Source organism: Miscanthus floridulus, chromosome 9 (genome assembly GCF_019320115.1).
Source record: "Miscanthus floridulus cultivar M001 chromosome 9, ASM1932011v1, whole genome shotgun sequence".
NCBI classification, from domain to species: domain Eukaryota; kingdom Viridiplantae; phylum Streptophyta; class Magnoliopsida; order Poales; family Poaceae; genus Miscanthus; species Miscanthus floridulus.
In genome coordinates this window covers 130,968,378-130,989,672 of record NC_089588.1, presented here as the reverse complement: position 1 = coordinate 130,989,672, position 21,295 = coordinate 130,968,378, and the positions used below count along the sequence as shown (strand labels likewise).

Below are 21,295 nucleotides of genomic sequence, written 5' to 3'. Positions count from 1 at the left end.
TGGAACTGAACTCTGCCGGGTTGTGTAAATGATCGGCAGTGAAGTTATAGAACACTACCAGTTTATAGGAACCGACAGTGATAGCTGACCCTCATCACTGCCGGTTTGGTTGTGCCGGTTTAAAATCCGACAGTGATGGGTGTTTTGAACCGGCTGTATTGTCCTGATCTGGGGTAGTGTTAGTCACTTTTCGACCCTGAAATGCCAAACGTGAAAACCTTCCCTTATCAGGCTAGCTTGTCGACACTCTTGGTGTCGTTTCCTTCTTGAAGGCTCTGCTAGGCTATCCAGTTTTTTGCCGTTAGTCTCTTGCCGTCTGCCATGGCGCTTCTCCAAGGGTGGTGGCGCTCGGTGCTCCAATGGATCATTTCTTTGGCCAAGTTGTTGTTAGTTGGTAGTTGTTAGTTGGGTCGATTCAACCAAGCTGTAACTAGTGGCGTGAGTTGTGATAGTTATACCAAAGTTATGTAGGAAGAGTGAGGCACTCTCCTTAATTGTATGGTGTTTCTGGTCCAGTTTTCATTCAAAAACTGGACTGGCACTTGCCTTTTTTCTTTTATTGTCTAATAGAAATCGCGGCAAAGCTTTTACTGTCCTTTCTAAAAAAATGTCAAACGTGGAGACTAAAAGGTGACTAAGGCCCTGTTTGGTTCTAGGGACTCAAAGAGACTAAAGACCATTAAGGTAGACAAATAAAGACCAAAATACCCCTACTTCCCTTGCCTAGCCGCGGCGAGGAATGGGGCACGCCGCGCCACTCCCGATCGAGCTCCGTCTCGCCGACAGCTACAAGCGCGCCCGGGGAGGGGCGCCGCCGCGGGCCGTGGTGGGGAGCGTGCGCCGAGATGTCGGAGGTGCGTAGGGACCGTCGAGATGCCGGAGGTGGGGAAGGTGCACCAGGATGCCGGAGCTGGCCGCCGTCTCCACTCGTTGCGCGCGGGGATGGTGGAGAGCAGAGGCGGGCGCCTCCACTCCGTCAGATCTAGGGAGAGAAGACGTCGTCGCCGATGCTTGGAGGAAGGGCTCACCGCAACGCCATAGCCTTCCCCGTGCACGGCCGTGAGCTCCAGGGGCTGCGAGCTCCTTGTTCGCCATCGTCGTCGCGCATAGCCTCGTCGCACAGTCGCTATCGGTGCTCCAGGCCACGGCGGCGCACGCAACAGCGGACAGACGTGGATGGTCCCGACACAATAAAAGAGGAGAGAGATAAGGGCATGGTTTGTCAACTTGGCCTAAGAGTCCCAAATAGCCATCCTTCAAGGAGTACAGCCCAAACGTCTTCTAGTCCCTTTAGTAGTCCATGTGTTCGAGAAAGTAGGGACTATTTGGGATTAAAATGGGCTCAGTAGTCTCTAGTCCCATCTAAAGTAGTCTCTAGTCCCATCTAACCAAACAGGCCCTAAAGTAGTTCAATCTCATTTAGTCCTCAGGAACTTTAGTCAGGTGACTAAACCTTAGTCCAGTAACAAACAGGGCAAGTTAAGTCAGAATTTTCCTCTCTCTCTTTTTTGCATTTTCCTTTTTTTGAGGTTGTGGGTTGCAATTAAAGCCCCACCTTTTCAGATGCTTAATTAATTATTAATTTCAGATTGTGCTGAAGCTTTCCTCCAATCTGAATTTCATTACGTATTTGGAGATGCTAAAAATTCCTTCTCTTCTGAAATTGTTTTTGTATTAGTAAGATGTGGTTTCCCTTAAAATATTATTTTTGGAGACGCTTCCAATTTCAGACCGCCTCTGTTAATAAAATGTGAAATTTTAATATGGAAAAATATGGACCATTCATTGGACGAGATCGGACGGTGTAAAAATTGGAGGTACGTAACTGAAAGTACCTGGAGGTACCAAATTGGTGGGGGTAATACCAACTTAGGTCGGACCAATACCAAAATATGTAGGGCAATATCTATTTTTCATTTCATTTTATTTTCCGAATATGGGTAATCGGTCATTAGTACTGTCATTCAAGGTAAAAAATGGGATAGCTTCTCGACGAGATAAGTGTACTTGTATTTGAAGACATTTCTTCTTTAATTTTGAAAGGGAAAAAGAGCGCATATGACGTCATCATGACATCATGGCCCAGTCCGGCGTTAGGCACGCCATGCGGTTTCGCGCCCTCCGCTCCCTGACCGCCACATATACGCTCGCAGGGTTCCTCGGTGCTGAACAGCACGAGGAGGCCCAAGAGGAAGGTGCGGTTGACGTGCTTGCTCCTGCTCGCTCGGGCGGCACCTAGCACCTCGACGAGCCCCTCCCGCTTCACCTCAGGCTCTGGCAATGGCGGTAGCAGCTTGGCAGTGCCGCGGAGCAGGCCGTCCAGCTTCTCGAGCTCGAACAGGAACTTGACAGTGGTCCTGAGAACGGCCGCACGCTCGGCGTCCTAAGCCTTGCTGCCTCGTAGTCCGCCATGGCATGCTAGCCGCCGTCCGTGCCCTCCGGTGTGTTGCGCTCCGCCAGTGAGGCCGCGTGTGCCATGGCCAGGGTTACATCTACTTTCAGAATGGCACAACCACGATTACTAAAATATCCTGTATAATATATTTCTCAATTAGTTACCTAAAAAAAGAAAAAGATGAAAGCACCTGGAGGTATGCGATCGATGGTACTTTAATTTCCAACCCTTGTAAAAGATCTATAATAAAATCCCTCGTCTCCTAAAATCATTTTTGTACTAGTAGAATTTGTTTTGCTTAAAATATGAGTAAGATTTTGCCCCGTAGCTAAAAGATTTGGTAGCCGTTGGCAAGCAACGCACGCTTCTTCTTGTTTTATATATATTGCACTTGTTCAATCTTGAATCGTCTTTGAATTTTGATGGAGGTATGGAGAAAAAAATCTTAAATACGATACATGCATTCAGAACTCTTAAAGGTTTGACCCAGTCATTGATCATCGTAAAGAATGAGAAAATTTTAGAGACAGCAGTTGGCTTGAGTGGATGGTCACGTGAGGTGACAGCGAGGTGTTCAGCCGCATGGATGCAGGCGCAGCGTCACATGGACGCATCTGCTACCAGCGTAGGTACCCGAGGCCCATCGATGGATGGCTGCCATAGTCCCCGGCTGCCTGGTTGCTTCGCTTCAGCTACTGCAGACCTCCAACTAGACGCCTTGCCACCACCAACCTCCAGATCAGTGCAATGAATCCACCGCACCCAGATCTGAAGCAAGCAAGGGAAGACGCATGAGTGTGCTGACAGGAGCGCTAGGAAGCCTCGACCCCAAGCTTCTGCAGCTGCTCCAGGACGAGTACAAGCTCCAGAAGGGCGTGAGGAAGCAGGTGCAGTGGCTCCACAGTGAGCTGGAGGGCATCCACACCTTCCTCTGCAAGGTCTCTGATGTGCCATGGGACCGGGTCGACGAGCAGGTGAAGGTGTGGGCACACGAGGTCAGGGAGGCATCTTACGACATGGAGGATGTCCTCGACACTTTCCTTGCACGCGTCGATGCCGCCGAGCCCAGCAGGCTGAAACGCGCCATGAAGAAGATGGGTAAAGTGTTCGGCAAGGCCAAGGCTCGTCGCAATATTGCTGGTACCATCGAAGACATCAAGAAGCATCTCGAGGAGGTAGCCGAAAGGCGTCAGAAGTACAAACTTGATGACATTATGTGCAAGCCACTCGCAACAACGTCAACTATTGATCCTCGCCTTAAAGCTATGTACAAACAAGTGACGCAACTTATTGGCGTCGACAAGTCAAGGTATGAGCTCGTATCCATGCTGATGACGTTGCAACCAGACGATGGTACCTCGAACCAGGAGATGAAGAAGGTTTCTATTGTTGGAGTTGGAGGATTAGGAAAATCCACCCTTGCCAAGGCGGTGTATGAGAAGCTTAAATCACACTATGATTGCGGGGCTTTCATTTCAATTGGTCGGGATTATGACTTGGTAAAAGTTTTCATGGATATTCTCTTTCATCTTGACGGCGAAAAGCATAACGACATTCACAACACTCGAAGAGGCCTCGAGCTCCTCATTCACCAACTTCGAGAATTCCTGAAGAAAAAGAGGTAACACAGACACTCAATTCTAAATTGTAATTAGCCAGTGCCTTTTAACACCACTGCAGACGCCCTCTTTGCCGAGTGCTGGGGGCACTCGGCAGAGCCAGCCAAGCACTCGGCAAAGGCTTTGCCGAGTGCCGCACTCGGCAAAGGTATCTCGGCAAAGATTTTATCGGCAAAAATTTCTTTGCCGAGTGCCAAAAATCGACACTCGGCAAAGTCTTTGCCGAGTGCCAAGCCCGCACTCGGCAAAAAAATAACTGCCGTCAACATTTGACGCCGGCTTTGCCGAGTGCCTAGGGACTGGCACTCGGCAAAATATGAATTTTTGCCGAGAGCCAGGGCTCAGCACTCGGCAAAGAAATCATTTTTTAAAAAAAAATCTTTTTAAAAATAGTCTTTGCCGAGTGGTACCACCTGGCACTTGGCAAAATGGACCTCTTTGCCGAGTGCCAGGCTGTGGCACTTGGCAAAACTGGGGAAGTGGCTGTTTTTGCAGCATTTTTTTCCAGCTTTGCCGAGTGCCACACCCCTGGCACTCGGCAAAGACTTCTTTGCCCAGTGTTGGCACTCGGCAAAGCTGGGAAATTTGCTATTTTTTTTGTTTGTTGCTTTCCTTCGAAAGCAAACACGCAAAACTCATATATAATACATGAGATAGCACACAGGCATTTAGCATCACACAAAACGCATACATAATCCATCACATACATCCATAATACATCACAAGCACATCCAACATCCATCACAAGCATATCCTCCTGCATAATCCATCACACGCACATCCAATGTGCAAATCCATGACAACATCTAAGAAGTCTTCATCCAACACAAGTCCTAGATCAAGAAAAGTCAATGAAACATGAAGGGGCACCACCTACTGCCACTGATCCCAATGGGAGCCTGAAGGGGCACATCCGTGCGGTGGTGGACCTGTCCTGCCGGGGTGTGTGTGCTGAGGCGAAGGAATCGGGTTCGAACCCGACGACTATTGCTGCACAAAGGAGAATTGAATTCATTAGTATCTACACAAGCTAAAGGACTTGATCAACCATATATATATACTCACCGGAGTGCCTAGAACCAGAGGAGTAGGAGGCACAACTGGAGCGAGCAGCGACTGGGGCACCACCACACCTGGGAGAGTGGTGCCGAGGCTTGACATGAATGAGAACATGTCCTGCATCCTCTGCGCCTCGGCCGCCCTTTGGGCCCTCAGGACCTCCCACTCGGCCCTCTCGGTCTCCCTCTGGGCCCTCTCCCTCTCCCTCTCGACCCTCTCGGCCTCCCTCTCGGCCTCCATCCTCTCCACAGTGGCCTGCAATATTCAATCACCAACGTTTAAACAATGCAAATGCAAGGTACATGTGTAAAAGTAATGAACGGCGAATGAAATAGAACTAACCTGGAGTGCCGCCATCTGCTGCAGTGTGCTCGCCTGCCGAGGTCGAATGGGGACGGAGGAGCTCGTGCTCTGTGCTCGGATCTGGGCGAGGTTGGGCACAGAGGTCGAGTCGACCATGTTGGAGGCCATCCAGTACCGGCCGTGCTGCTTCCCTCCTCCGAGCCTCATCACGAGGACGGTATCAAGGGGCTGGGTGGCGGGGTCGAAGTCCTCCCCATGCCGCTCGCGGGCCACCGAGGCATAGTCGGTGAGCTTGCTGTGGACGCTCGTGTTGCTGTACGCCTCGGGCCCGTCCTCCGGGTTGTAGACGGTGTCCGGGGCTGTCGCCTTGCCCTTGTGTGCCATGGCGTACGCCATGAACTCGTTGCATTCCTGGCCATCATGCGACTGGGACTGCGAGGAAAACACAAAGACGATTAGAAGTAATGAGAATTGAGCGTTAGAACAAATAAATAAATAAGTGCGTAGCGTGTACCCAGGCCTGGGCGTACGAACTGAGGGGCCGGTTGCCTTGGTAGTGCGCCGGCCCACCCATCTGCAGGCGGCACTCCCGACGGAGGGCGTGCCTCTCCCTCCACTCATCGGAGACCCACTTGTCCACGATGGCTGCCCAACAGTCTCTGTGGGTGGCGCACCAAGAATGACACATCTGCATGTCATCAAGTATTAGAAATGTTAGAATATAAAATGAAGGCTACCTATTCTTCATGGAATGAGTCAGTAACAATGTTTTATAACTTACTGCGAGGTACTGCTCCCTGGTGAGTGTCATGGTCCTGGCCTCGCTCTTCCCCGGGTACCGACCAAGGACGTCGCACGAGTGGTTGATGTGGCACTGCAGCCTCGCCTCGTAGTACAGGTCCGTGACTCGGCCCCTGCATGCCATGTCCTGCACCTTCGTCACCCAGGCGGGGTCATGCCCCTCCTCCAACGTGAAGAAGTCCTGCATACAGACATCATGTGTCCTTTCATTATTTCAAGAACGTCTAATGAATTCATAGTATTGAGCAATGTAGTGTGATGTAGACTCACCCAGAACTCACGCCTGATCCGCTCCTGTACGGTGCCGTACACGGCGTCCATGGCGGAGTTGAAGTGGTCCCACGTCCAGGGAGGCGACTCAACCTGGGCGTGGGTGACCAAACCAGGGTAGTGCAGGCGGATCAGGCCGCCGAGGATCCCATTGCACTGCCGATGATCGCCCCCGGACATAAGTTCCCAGTTCCTACAGGAGTCAGTAAGAAGAATTGTTAGTCCGCAGTTCGGTTTTCAGCATATGAACAAGAAGAGATGCAAAATGAACGGATAGTTACTTGTCGCCCTTGGGACGAATCACCGGCCTCCTCTGAAACGGGATCGGCCGCGCCGGGAGCTGCGAGGACCCGCGCAAGTACGGTATCGATGAGGTGCTCGAAGTGGAACCCCCCGTCACCCCCCCAGAGGAAGTGTCACCCCCGCCACCCCCAGAGGAAGTGTCACCCCCTCCTGTCTGGGGGGCCAGCTGCTGGTCCTCGTCGTCAGTGGTCATCGTCCGGTCCTCCTCGGGCGGGGGGATGGCAGACGACTGCACCGCCCTCCTCGGACGGCCGCGGGGGTGGTGGGCCGGACGGCTCCTCGCCGACGCCTCCGCCTCCGCCTTCGCCTTCGCCTCCTGAGTCGTCCTCGCGTAGAGCGAGTTGCAGGTCCGGGTCCGCCTTCCGCCTGGCATTTTGTTGAGTGCCTGCAAATACAAAGAGTAAACCAGTTAGCACAATATAGACAAATATAGAGATGCAAAATGAACGAAACATAACTAGAAAATAATAATAATATAGTATTACATGAATTAGAAATAATCTTCAGGATCGGCAACAGCCGGATCATAAGTGTCGTCATCACTATCAATATTGTCTAACATTTCCGCCTCATCTCCATCATTGTCATCAATGGCAACGCCAAGCCGTAATCGCTCAAGCAGTGCTAAGTCTTTGGCATTTTGCACCTCTTCTCCATCGTCCTCATCAATGTCATTGTCTATTTCCATGCCCATCAACAAAAACATGTCTATGTCAAACGTGCCATCTAGCCCCTCGGGTTGATAGAACTCCCCTGTATATGTGTTTGGGACAAAGTTGTAATCCTCATCGTTTGGGATAGGCACTTTGCCATGCGGTGATACCAACTGCGCAAGGTACCAACCCTCAAGAGTGGGATCTTTTTGGCACGCCCATGGAAGATAATAAACTTGCGTGGCCTGTTGAGCCACAATATAGACATCGTCTCCTTGATAGAGGGAATCTTGTCGAATTTCAACTTGTCCAATCTCAGGGGCTCTTCTCATGACATTGGGATCGAACCAATGGCATTTGAATACGACTGGCTTATGACCTCCGCGAAGCTCAAAGTTGAGCTCGTATATTTCTTCGACTATGCCGTAGTAGTCGCGGTCATCGGTGCCGGGCGTACGAACTCCAGTATTCGTGGTTTTTTGATTGGGCCGACTGAGCTCGTGGCTTCTTGTGTGGAAGCAATAGCCATTCACATCATATACGGTGAATGACTTGACCCTATAGGGGAAGCCTTTGACAACCTGTTTCAACTCTTCATCCATTTCCGCATCCGTGCGTGCCTGTAAGGTGAGGGCGGATAGATCATTACTCGCTCGTAGGAGCAAAGTGGGATGTCACAGATGGAACGATGTAAATTGGATGGTACCTTCTTTTCGAACCATGAAATGAAATCGGGCACACCATCTTTGAGAAGACTATCTTGTTCTTGAGGGGAAGGATCCCTATTTCCTGTCCAGTATGTATTCAGAAATTCCCTGAAAAAGCAAGAGACAAGGGGGTTGGATAGATAGACGATAGTGACGGCGTATGTAACAAGCTCATTGAGAACTTACTGCACATACGGGTTCACTTCGTCAAGGTTCAACAACACATACAACATGATAGTGCGCCACTCATCATTCCGCAAGGTCTTGGTGCTCAAAGCGCTTGCCCTGCCAAATTGACCTTTGAAAAGGCTGAGATTTGATGACCTCTCGTCGGTGTTGTAATGAGGGATTGGATTGTGCACGCTGGGAAGGCTATCCTTATAGTATGATGTTGTGAAGTTTGACACCTCCTCAAGAATGAATGCCTCTACCATGGATGCCTCAATTCTGGCTTTATTTCTACACTTTTTCCGAAGAACCTTTAGACATCTCTCGATTGGATAGCACCAACGGGCTTGCACGGGCCCCCCCATTTGTGCTTCGTGAGGCAGGTGCAAAATCAGATGCTGCATTGAGAGGAAGAAGCCGGGTGGGAAGATCTTCTCCATCTTACAGAGCAACACAGGTGCCACTTTCTCTAAGTCATCAATCACGGCCCGAGATAGCTCCTTGGCACAAAGCTGGTGGAAGAAATAGCTCAACTCTACCAAGACGCGCCACACATGCTCGGGGACGAAACCTCTGGTCATCGCTGGAAGGAGCCGCTCAATCCATATGTGGAAGTCATGACTCTTCATCCCTAACACTCGGTAAGTGGACACGTTCACTCCCCTCCTCAGATTCGCCGCATACCCATCAGGGAACATTAACGACTGAACCCACTGACATACTTCCCTCCTTTGGTCCTTCTTCAAAATGAAATCGACCGAAGTCCTTTTCCATTTCTTGCCATGCGCGGGAGTCTTCATCACTTGCTTTGGTCTATCGCACAGTGCTGCCAGGTCCACTCTTGCCTTAACATTGTCCTTTGACTTTTCTGTATCCATGAGTGTTCCCCAAAGCGCCTCGGTGATATTCTTCTCTGTGTGCATTAAATCAATGTTGTGTGGAAGAAGAAGATCGTTGAAATAGGGAAGCCTAGTCAAGCCCGATTTATGAGTCCACATGTGGTACTGACCATATCCATCAAAATGACCTTTCTCTTTATCAACTTTGAGAGCCTCTATCTCAGCACGGATCTCGGCAGCGGTCATCATCTGAGGTGCAGGATCGGTGATTTCAACACCTTTCGTGAAGTTCTTGATGCCTCGTCTGAATGGATGGTCAACGGGGAGGAACTGACGATGTTGGTCGAACGAAGAAAACTTGCCACCACTCTTCAGCCAAGTGAACCTCACACCTGCCTTGCATATTGGGCATGGGAACTTTCCGTGAACACACCACCCGCAGAATAGGCCATACGCCAGGAAGTCATGCAGGGAGTAGTGGTACCACACATGCATTGTGAAGTTTCTCTTTGTAGCTCGGTCGTATGTCATTACCCCCTTTTCCCAAGCATCGATCAAATCATCGAACACAGGCTCCATGAACACACCCATATTGTTCCCCAGATGTCCAGGAATTATCAGCGACAAAAATACGTTCTTGGGTTGAAAGATGACACCGGGGGGGGGGGGAGATTCAGGGGTATCATGAACACGGGCCAACAAGTGTATGGGGCCGTGGACAATCCATATGGGTTGAACCCATCTGTTGCCAACGCTACACGTACATTGCGAGCCTCCTCAGCTTTAACACGATGTATGCCATCGAAATGGGTCCAGGCGTCGCCATCCGATGGGTGTACCATCTTGTCCGGATTGTACCTTTTGCCATTTTTGTGCCATGTCATCTGTTTCGCGGACTCCTCTGTCATGTACTGCCGTTGGATCCTCGGTATGAAAGGAAGGTACCGTAGGACCTTCGTAGGGATACTCAGCTGTTCCTTCTTGCCATCACTAGTGTCGACCTCTAGGTACCTAGAGGATTTGCACTTTGGACAGTGCGTTGCTCCCTCGTGATCTTTCCTAAAAAGGACGCATCCATTCGAACAAGCATGGATCTGCTCATACGGCATCTTAAGTGCACGAAGAAGTTTCTATGACTCGTACAAGTTCTTCGGTAGGATGTGATCCTCCAGAAGCAGGGATCCAAAAACTGCCAACATACCATCAAAGTTGTCCCGACTCATGCTAAACTGCGACTTCAACCCCATGATGCGTCCAATTGCATCCAGCTGCGATATCGTTGTCTTTTCGTGCAAGGGCTTCTGTGCTGAAGACAGCATATCATAGAACACCTTTGCGCTTTCCTCTGGCTTCTCCTCCAATCCTTCACGAACCGTGCCTGCTGAATGTCATCCATCCAGTCTGCTAGCCCGCCATCTCCATCATAATCCTCGAGACGTTATCTCACCACCTCCTCTCTAATACGATCGGCTTCACCATGGTGGATCCAGCGGGTATAGTTTGCCGTGAATCCATACTTGATAAGATCTTCCCCCACGAGCCTCTTAATTTTTCTTTTCTTGTTGCCACATCTGCTGCACGGACACGGCATCCGGGCTGACCCTTTAGCAGCCTCGCCAAATGCATGATCTAGGAAAACATTGGTCTTGGTCATCCATTCTGGGGTCATACTTGCGTGGCCCGTGTACATCCACTCACGGTTATCCATCCTCTGGCACATGCATATGTAAACGAATAATAAACACTGCAGGTAAATCCACAAGGCGTTCCTACTATACATCTAATAGGTGAAGGTAGGTCCTAATCCCACCCGAGGATGCGTAGATGAGGTTGGCTTCCATGGTCCGCTCCTATCCAAGACAGAATTTCGGCAGCACCTCCCCGCTGTTCTCCCGATACACGTCCTGGCAGAGAGATTGTGTATCAGGAGAACAACGAGGAGGTGGTGCTGAAACTCTGTCTCGGACAGGAGCGGGCCACGGAAACCAACCCATCTACGCATCCGCGGGCTGTCCAAAAAACGTGGACAATCCGAAACAGGTACGGAATTTGGTATGCAAAGATCTGCATACCAACGACCGTATCTCTTTCGGACGGGAGACGCCTAACTGGGGTTACACGAGATACAAGTATGGAAGATGGGTTATACCTAGGGTGTTGGTGAGGTCAGGCTAGTGGGGCGGTGGCGAGTCGCTGCAGTGGTGAGGCGACGCGGTGCAGGCAGAACCGCAACGCCGACGAAGACGATCAGGGTCGCCGAGTGCCTCCCAACGGTCCTCGTCTTGCAAAGAAAATGCAAATGGTTAGACTCCATTGAAAATTTCGGCAGCACCTCCCCTGCACGGAGAGGTTCCCAAAACCTGCAGAAAACATTGGCACGAAGGCCAACAACCACATGTATACCAAACATAGGCACGAAGGCCATCAACCACATACATACAACAATAACTACTACTAACACTAAAACTATGAACAACTACAACAACTACTGTCACTACGACTTACTAACTAATACTAACACTACTAATTAACTACTACTACTAACACTACTACTTACTAACTAATACTAACATTAGGGCATACCTTGCCAGCGAGAATGCGAAGACAGAGGGCCGGCGACGACAACGGGGACGACCGCTACGGCGTGAGGGTCGATGAACCGAGACGGCACCTTTCTTCTCCTCTCTTCTCCTCTTCTCCTCTTCTCCCCTTCTCCTTCTCTCCTCCCCTCCTCCTCTCTTCTCCCCTGCCTCCTCCTCCCTTCTCCTTCCTCTCCTCCTCCTCCTCCCTTCTCTTTCTTCTTCTTCCTCCTCCCCTTCTTCTCCTTCCTCCTTTCCTTCCTCCTCTTCCTCCTACCTCCTCCTCCTTCCTACTGCGGGCGCATATGCATGTGATGATGTCCTGGTTTGTGAACACCATACGTGATGACGTTCTGTTTTCAAATTTTTACCACCGCATATGCATGTGATATCACGACATCTCGCCAAGTTTCATGATTTTTGGGATTCGTTTGAATTTTATAGAATTAAATAACCACTCGCACGCAAGTTCGCGACGTTGCCCCGTGAGCATGTTGATCGAAATTTGGAGACAGTTCCTAGATTTAGCATAAAGTGACACTAACAAACAAGAATAACATTTTTGGAATGGATCAAAACTATTATTCGATGCACCTGCAGTTCAAACCTACATTTTCCGGAAAATTGCAAGAAAACGAAATAAAGTGAAGAAATATAGCAAACAACAATGAAATTGTGCCAAATTTGAACATGTTGTTCATGGTACAAATACAAATCTAAGAAAAAAAAGTTGGTGGCAAAAAACAAAAAAAAAATTATTTTGCCGAGTGCCAAGGTTTGGCACTCGGCAAAGTGAATATTTTGCCGAGTGCTAACCCTTGGCACTCGGCAAAGCCAATATTTTGCCGAGTGCCAAACAGAAGGCACTCGGCAAAGAGGACGGCGTTGGGTACCGTTATCCCCGGGCTCCTCTTTGCCGAGTGTCCAACTTTGCCGAGTGTCTGGCACTGGGCAAAGTTTGGCTTTGCCGAGTGCCTTATTTTGCCGAGTGCCAGACACTCGGCAAAGCCCTATTTGCTGAGTGCCAAGTTTCGCCGAGTGCCCGATATTTGGCACTCGGCAAAGATTTGAGCACTGGGCAAAGCCCCGGTTTCCTGTAGTGTAAGATATTGCTCCACAGTTACTCGATGCTACACTATGTTGTAGGTTATACTAAAACTGTTATCTCCACATCATTTATGCCAGACTACTTCTTGAGATTGATTTTCTCCACTCCATGCATACAAGAAATGCACGTTGGCCGGTGTCACAATTCTGGCCGAGAAATCTTGGGCAGAACAGCCAGATGATCGAGATGGAACAGCCAAATAATCGAGATGGTGTCAGACCACGAGAGGCTTCGCGACATGAATGGGTCGCGCGTGTACGTCTAAGACAGGCGGCCGTACGCGCGGAACAGATGCGAACACACAGGCCGCCGGTGCCATGACGTCCGGCATCCACGGCATCATGATCACCGGCCGCTCCTGCAGACTAAGGGCTGTTTGTTTCTTTTGTCGCTTCTAAAATTTATGTCACGTCGAATGTTTAGATACTAATAAGGAGCATTAAATATAGATTCATTATAAAACCAATTACATAGATGGAGGTTAATTTTCGAGACGAATTTTTTAAGTCTAATTAATCTGTCATTAGCACATATTTACTGTAGCACCATGTTGTCCAATCATGGACTAATTATGCTTAAAATATTCATCTCGCAAATTAGTCGCAAGTTATGCAATTAGTTTCGTAATTAGTCTATATTTAATACTCCATACATGTGTCCAAACATTTGATGTGACAGGAATTTTAGGAGTTCCTGCATGAACCAAACAGCCCCTAAAGATGTGGCCATCTTGCTAGATCCCATAATTACAATTTAATTTATCTCCTAGGATGTACTAAATTTGGCCATTCCATAATAACAATTTAATTTGTCTTCTCCGAGTACTTATCTTTCCGTATGGTCAGTAAAACTTTAGGTGAGATTAGGCTAGGGAAAGAATTGTGAAAAATGAAAGCAAGAGTGTTGGATTACTTTGAACAAATAAGTCTTGATATAATCCTTATTGACCATAACTTATAATTTTTTTGTTCACTTTAATATTAACTTCATTACATTACTTCGAGTTTACATGTTAATAATGATGCTGAAAAATTAGGGGACCATGATCCATGGAGTTATCAATAAAGCCTATATGGAAAAAAGTCAAACTTCCACAATTATAAAAGATAACTAACTATTTCTTTTTTATAAATTATCCACATCTATCATTACGAAAGGTAATGCTTTGACCCCTTAGTTTGCATTCAAATTAACCGTACCTGGCATTATGAGAGGTAATGTAATGTAATATATACATGTATAATTTGTACCTAAATTATCCATTTCAATTGTTACAAAAAAATTGACAAAAATCTCTCAAATCAACATGTAAATTCTAATATATGCTATCATGAAAAATAATTCAAACATCCATAAGTACAATATATGCACAAGACTATTTGAAATACACAGTTCTGCAATGTTAAGTTGAAACTATGCACAAAGCTATGTTCCACTGCGTAGACCAAGGAAACATATATACATTAGAATAAATATTTATTTTATAAGCTTATCAAAGCGGAAAAATGTCCTTACAAATCATATAGTAATGACACTTACACTTCATTTTAAGTCATACTAATACTCATGATAATAAATTTTGCAAGTTGTTACCTCCAAAGAGTTTAAACAATTTGATTGGAACATTATATCATATATTAATATTAGCAATTTAATTCCAAAGATTATTTGTTTACTAAAACAATAGTAATTAATACAATATTATAAATTCAACATCTTAATTGCCATCGTGCATGCCGAAACAATTATTTATGCCATTGTAAGAACTAAGAGGATAGCCTAGGACGTAGAATATTCTTATAACAAAATAAAAAATGAAAATTTTGAATAAACGATACAATAAGCAATGGAATTTTAAATTAACACGTGATCAAAAGCTGAAAGTTAAAATATAGATTTAAATGATATCACATAAAGTGGTAAGGGTTTATATACTTTAAGTTTATGTTTCAACTAAACACATATCGTGCTAGAAAAAAGATTAATCCTAGAAATTAATACTCATGAAACTGCTAGAAATAAAAAAGATAGACCCTAAAATTCTTACAAAAACCTAAAACACTTTGCCATCAAATTGGACTATAATCACCATTGTAAATAATAGTCATTGTATCTGAGCAATTAATAAGCTCAAATTTTTGGAAAAAAGAATCAAAATTTAGGTTCATAGTCGTAAAAATATAGACCGCACCTAAGCCATCATAGTTTAAACAAATGTTTCAACTAAATGTATATTGGAGATAAAAAGAGGTGCTATGTAAAAAAAACTGATGGTTATGCATGAAAAGTACATAAAAATCAATAATTGATAGATTATCAAAACTGAATATAGACAATAGAGTACATATTATAGCTATTGTTTTCGAACATTAGTGATGAGAAAAAATTATTAGTATAAGTAGTTTTTAGTAGTTAGAGTCTCCTAAGATTCTAACCCGTGCGAGAGCACGGGTTGATGAACTAGTTAGTTCTATTCAAAAGGCAAGACCAACCGATCAGGTGGCTCGGAGAGTGGTGCTCTAGGCCAGAGACCCGCCATTGTCCCTCTGCTTGTGACGGTGTCTTCCACCTCTACATCAACAACGGCGCGTGCCTTCTAGCCGAGCAGGCACGTGGAAATTAGCGGGCCTATGGACATCTTCGTCTAGAGGTCAGCGATAATTAAGCTCGATTAAGCACTTTCCTGTAACTAGACCAGTTAAGATCCCAAATAAGATTTAGTCTAACAGGCCAAAGGAGATGGGTGCCAAGCTAAAATTTGGCATCCAACCAAACGATGGGAAAAATGGGTTAAATGGCCAAAATTCGGTTTGGCTAGCTTGGGCACTATACTAAACACATCCTAAAACAAACCATAATCGCAGATAAGCACACAGGTGGCTAGTGCTTGACCTGGCTTCGAAGCACCTCTTTTTGCTGTACTCTGCATGCTTAAGATGGTTGTGTTGGTTCAGTTCAGATTAGAAGCCATAAGTAGGGCTAACCCAAACCATTAGCCACGGCCTGTGCGCCTCAAGCCCTCAGTGCAGCAGAAGGCAATAATGGAGCCGACACAAGAAGGCCCGCGGCCTGCAGTGGAGAGGACGATGGCACATGGTTGGAGGAGACCTTCAGCCTGTTCGGCTAGGGCTAAAACGATCGTATACGATCGTGGATTATTACTGCTGGCTGGTTTGGTGTGAGAGAAAAATATTGTTCTGGCTAAAAATTTATGATAGTTTATGACCAAGTGAACAGGGCGCTTGACCTCCGCGTCGCCTCTAGCGGATGCACTGGAGGAGCCGCCCGGATCCGGGGAAGAGAAGGCAGGGGCGCCGAGGAAGGAGCCGGCCGGCCGGAACCGGGGAAGAGAAGGCAAGAGCTCATCCGGTCGTGCCCCTCCTCCCCAGGCGCAGCGCCTCCAGCCCCGCATCCAGCGCCCCCTCCGGATCTGCGCGCAGGTGCATACGACACCGGAGGAGCCGCTCCCGCAGGGGCACGCCTCGCCGCGACGTCACCGGGGATGTGAGCCGCTCGCTGGGGATCCACATAGGCTCGCCGAGGGAGCAGAGCCGCTCGCCGCGACCTCGCCGGGATCCGCTTTTGCAGGGGCACCAGGTCGCCTACCCCTGCTCCATCCGATGGCGGCCGGGCGGATCCGGGCTCCACGACGGCAGCCGCGCCTCCACCGACCTCCATCGGCCCCGCCCCTATGCCGGGGCCCGGCGTCGATCGCTCCTCCTCTCTCTCTCTGCAGTGTTTTGCGTCGCCAGAACGACGACGCTTTTTTGCCTTCCCAGTCGGTTCCTACGCAAAATGGCTGCCATCTTTGCGTCCTCCGTTGGAGCGTAATTTTAGGATGCAAAATACTGTGCACGAGGTATTTTGGGTATAGGTTGCCCTTTGCCTTTCCCGTTGGAGATAGTCTTAGACCGACTCCAACAGCGTAACCCATACCTGAGACCCATTTAAAAAAAAGTAACATCCCAATAACTTCACCTCTCCGACAAAGGAGCCCCGAATCCCTACGGTCCGCGAAAATATCCGAGCCTCACTCCTCAACCCTATCCACGCCGCCATCCCAGCAGGTTCGCGCCGTCCATCTCGCTGCGGCCCTGCGTCCAGGCACCTGCGCCGGCCGCCGCGGAGCCGGAATCCACCATTGCCAGCTGCCGCGGAGCCGACAGCACCAGCGCCATCCGCCGCGGCGCTGCCCGCCATGGAGCCGGCAGCCGGCCGCTGCGGCTCCGCTCCACCCTCCGCCGCGCCGCTCGCCACCTGAGCCGCCCCGAGGCCCGAGCCGCGACGACAGCGCTGCCCGCCGTGGAGCCGGCAGCCATCCGCATCGTCAGCTGCGGCTTCACCCTCCGGATCCAAGCGACGGCGGCTCCCCAAGCTCGTGCGTGGCGGCGGCTCCCCCGAGCTCGTGCCCGGTGGCGGACCCCCGGCGCTCTCTCCTTCGTCAACTCCTCCCGCGGCAGCCCGCCTCCTCCACTCCACTCCTCCCCGAATCCGCCTCGCCACGCCGCGCCGCTCCGGGCACTCCTCGCCTCGAGCCCGCCTCGCCCCGCCGGCCGCGCTCCGCCTTGCCATTGCCACCACCACAGTAGCTCTATGAATCCACTGCGCTCAGATCTGAACCAAGCAAGAGAAGAAGCATGAGTGTGGTGACGGGGGCGCTGGGAAGCCTCGCCCCCAAGCTGCTGAAGCTGCTCTATGGTGAGTACTGTTATGACTGTAGGATCATCGATCTAGACTTTGACTGTTCTATTTGGTACAACATGTAAAACAGTAGATCCTAGGACATGTAGAAACGGTCTACAGAGAGACAGGGAGAGAAAGGGAAGGGTACCGAACCTGAGACCGCAGGGGTGGAGGATCCAGTAGCCTCCATCAGGTTCGTCGATGTAGGCTGCGCACGGGCAGCGACGGTCGGTGAAGAGAGGCGACGCAGTGGAGACGATGATGACGGTGGCGGCTTCCCGTCGCTGGCTGCGCGTCCTCTTCGAGATCGGACTAGGGTTTTGTCGGTGGGTTTGCGGCTCACGGCGAACCTCGTGCTTTGAGCCGCCGGCCCCCACCTATCTATATAGCGCAGTGCGACGGGGGCCCACCAACCATGTAGGGTTGGGCGCCCCCGATCAGGGCGCGAGACCAAGGCCCAATAGGCCGTTGGGCCTACTGGTCAAGAGATCAATCTAACATTCTCCCCCTTGATCTCACTATTACTTTTATCTTTAAACTTTAAACTTCAATCCTTTAAACCTTACTCATTTCTTCACAGATGATGCATAGAGCATGTTTCATCGTCTCGGTCAATCGCCGATAGATTTAACAGCTACAATGCACGTCTCTGATCTGAAATAGTTACTTTAACTTTTGGGCCCTTTATAGTCCAGGAATTATAGGCTTTCCCTTAAACCCATGCCGGCTACATGTTCTCTGAACACGTTGGGTGGTAAGCCTTTTGTAAGCGGATCCGCGAGCATCTTTTCTGTACTTATATGCTCAAGACTTATCATCTGATCCCGGACTTTATCCTTCACAACATAATACTTTATGTCAATGTGTTTGGCAGCACCACTTAACCTATTGTTGTGAGCATACTGTACTGCTGGATTATTATCGCAGTATAATTTCAGTGGTCTATTGATGTCGTCAACCACCTTCAAACCGGGTATGAACTTTTTTAGCCAGTTCACCTGCCCCGTTGCCTCATAACACGCTACAAACTCGGCATACATTGTGGACGATGTAGTGACGGTTTGTTTTGAGCTTTTCCATGAAATAGCTCCCCCTGCGAGAGTAAACACATATCCAGACGTGGATTTTCTATTATCTCCCGCATAATCAGAATCTGAATATCCCACTATATTGAGTGAATCAGATCTTCTATACGTCATCATGAGGCCTTTCGTTCCTTGCAAATAACGCAAGACTTTCTTTACCAATTTCCAATGTTCTATTCCAGGATTGCTCTGGAATCTGCCAAGTAACCCGGTAACAAATGCCAAGTCAGGGCGCGTACACACTTGAGCATATTGCAAGCTTCCGACAGCTGAAGCATATGGAACCACTTTCATTTGATCGATCTCATATTGGTTCCTGGGGCATTGAAAATCCCCATATCTGTCGCCCTTGACTATAGGGGCAGGTGAGGGACTACATTTGTGCATACTAAATTTCTTTAAGACTTTTTCTATGTATGCCTTTTGTGACAGTCCTAATACCCCTTTACTTCTATCTCGGTGAATCTCGATCCCTAGAACGAACGAAGCTTCACCAAGATCTTTCATATCAAACTTTGAGGACAAAAACTTCTTTGTTTCCAGTAGTAGACTGACATCACTACTAGCAAGTAAGATATCATCCACATACAGGACAAGGAAGATAAACTTCCCATTCTTAAACTTTGCGTAGACACAATTGTCCTCAACATTATCTTTAAACCCAAAATTCTTTATTGTCTGATCAAACTTCAAGTACCACTGTCTTGAAGCTTGTTTTAATCCATAAATAGATTTCTTTAGGCGGCATCCCAAACGTTCTTTTCCTTCCATGACAAAACCTTTCGGTTGTGCCATGTAAACATTTTCCTCTAAGTCTCCGTTGAGAAATGCCGTCTTTACATCCATCTGGTGTAATTCCAAATCGTAATGTGCCACTAATGCCATTATGATTCTGAAGGAATCCTTACATGAGACTGGAGAAAAGGTCTCATTGTAATCAATCCCTTCTCTTTGTGTAAAGCCTTTTGCCACAAGTCGGGCTTTATATCTCTCTATATTCCCTTGAGAGTCAAGTTTTGTTTTGTAGACCCATTTACAGCGTACTGTTTTGGCTCCTTTAGGAATTATCTCCAAATCCCAAACTTTATTTGCATTCATTGATCTCATCTCATCTTCCATGGCCTCAAGCCACTTTGATGAATGGTCACTTTTCATGGCTTCTTCAAATGAGGTGGGATCATCCTCCATTTGAAATTCTTCAGTGTTGTACACTTCATAATCAGCAGGAATAGCTGATTTTCTAACTCTTTGAGACCTTCTAGGGGCCTCGTCAATTGGCACATTTTCTGTTTGAGGCTGTTGTTGCTCCCCCTCATGTGTGGCAATAGGTTCTATAGGATCCTGAGCCACAGGTTCCTCATCATCATTCATTGTTGCCACAGGCGGGATAACAACAGGTGCTGGCACCACAGTGTCTTGTCCTGTTGGTGCAGCAACAGCAGGTAGTGAGAAAAATGGCTCATGAATGATCGGAGTGGGTGCAAACACCCGCTTCTCTTCAAGGTCAATTTCTCGAGCTACCATGCTCCCCCTTATCATTTCATCCTCCAGGAAGACAGCGTGTCTCGTTTCCACAAACTTTGTATGTCTGTTAGGACAGTAGAAACGAAAACCTTTTGACTTTTCTGGGTAGCCAATGAAATGGCAACTCACTGTTTTGGGATCTAGCTTCCCAATGTTTGGGTTAAAAACTTTAGCCTCAGCAGGGCTCCCCCACACACGCAAGTGGTTAAGCGAGGGTACTCTTCCTGTCCACAACTCATACGGTGTTTTGGGCACCGACTTACTTGGTACTCTATTGAGAATATGAATGGCGGTTTTTAACGCCTCCATCCACAGACTCGTGGGTAAAGTGGAGTAACTTATCATACTACGCACCATATCCATCAGGGTACGGTTACGCCTTTCAGCTACTCCATTCTGCTGAGGTTCGCCCGGTGTTGAATACTGGGCGACTATACCATTCTCCTGTAAGAACCTTGCAAAAGGTCCAGGAACTTGTCCATATGGGGTATGCCGACCGTAGTACTCTCCTCCACGGTCAGACCTGACTATCTTAATCTTTAAATCATGCTGATTTTCAACTTCTACTTTAAATATTTTAAATTTATCCAACGCTTCTGTTCTTTCTTTAATTGGATAAATGTAACCAAACCGAGAGTAATCGTCTGTGAATGTTATGAATGAATCATAACCATCCACACTTTTCACAGGAAAAGGACCACATATGTCTGTGTGAATAATCTGTAGGATTCCTGTGCTTCGTTTGGCATCTTTCTTAATTTTCTTTACATACTTTCCTTTTATGCAATCTCTACATTGTTCTAACTCTGAGAGCTCTAATGGAGGAAGAATATCATTCTTAACTAGTCTTTCTATTCTCCCCCTCGAAATATGGCCTAAACGACAGTGCCATAATTTCGACAACGCATCTTGAGCTCTCTTTCGTTTTCTGTTTCCATTGTTCGATGAGGATACATTTTCATTCACATCACATACGGAATTAACATTTTCACGAAGTGATAACAAATAAAGCTCGTCTTGTCGGAAGGCAAGACCAATACATTTATTATTAAACAATATCTGACATTTGCCATTTCCAAAATGGCAATCATAACCATCATGGTCCAACTTTGAAACACTAATCAAATTTCTTTGCAAAGAAGGTACATAAAGAACATCTCTAAGAATAATTATGAAGCCATCAGCAAGCTCTAACGGAA

At 47.8% G+C, this 21,295-nt stretch overlaps 1 pseudogene; it reads left to right on the top strand.

Moving 5' to 3' along the window:
- Positions 1-3,186: 3,186 nt before the first annotated feature.
- Positions 3,187-21,295, top strand: part of LOC136480944 (disease resistance protein Pik-2-like) — a 31,456-nt pseudogene continuing 13,347 nt past the window's right edge.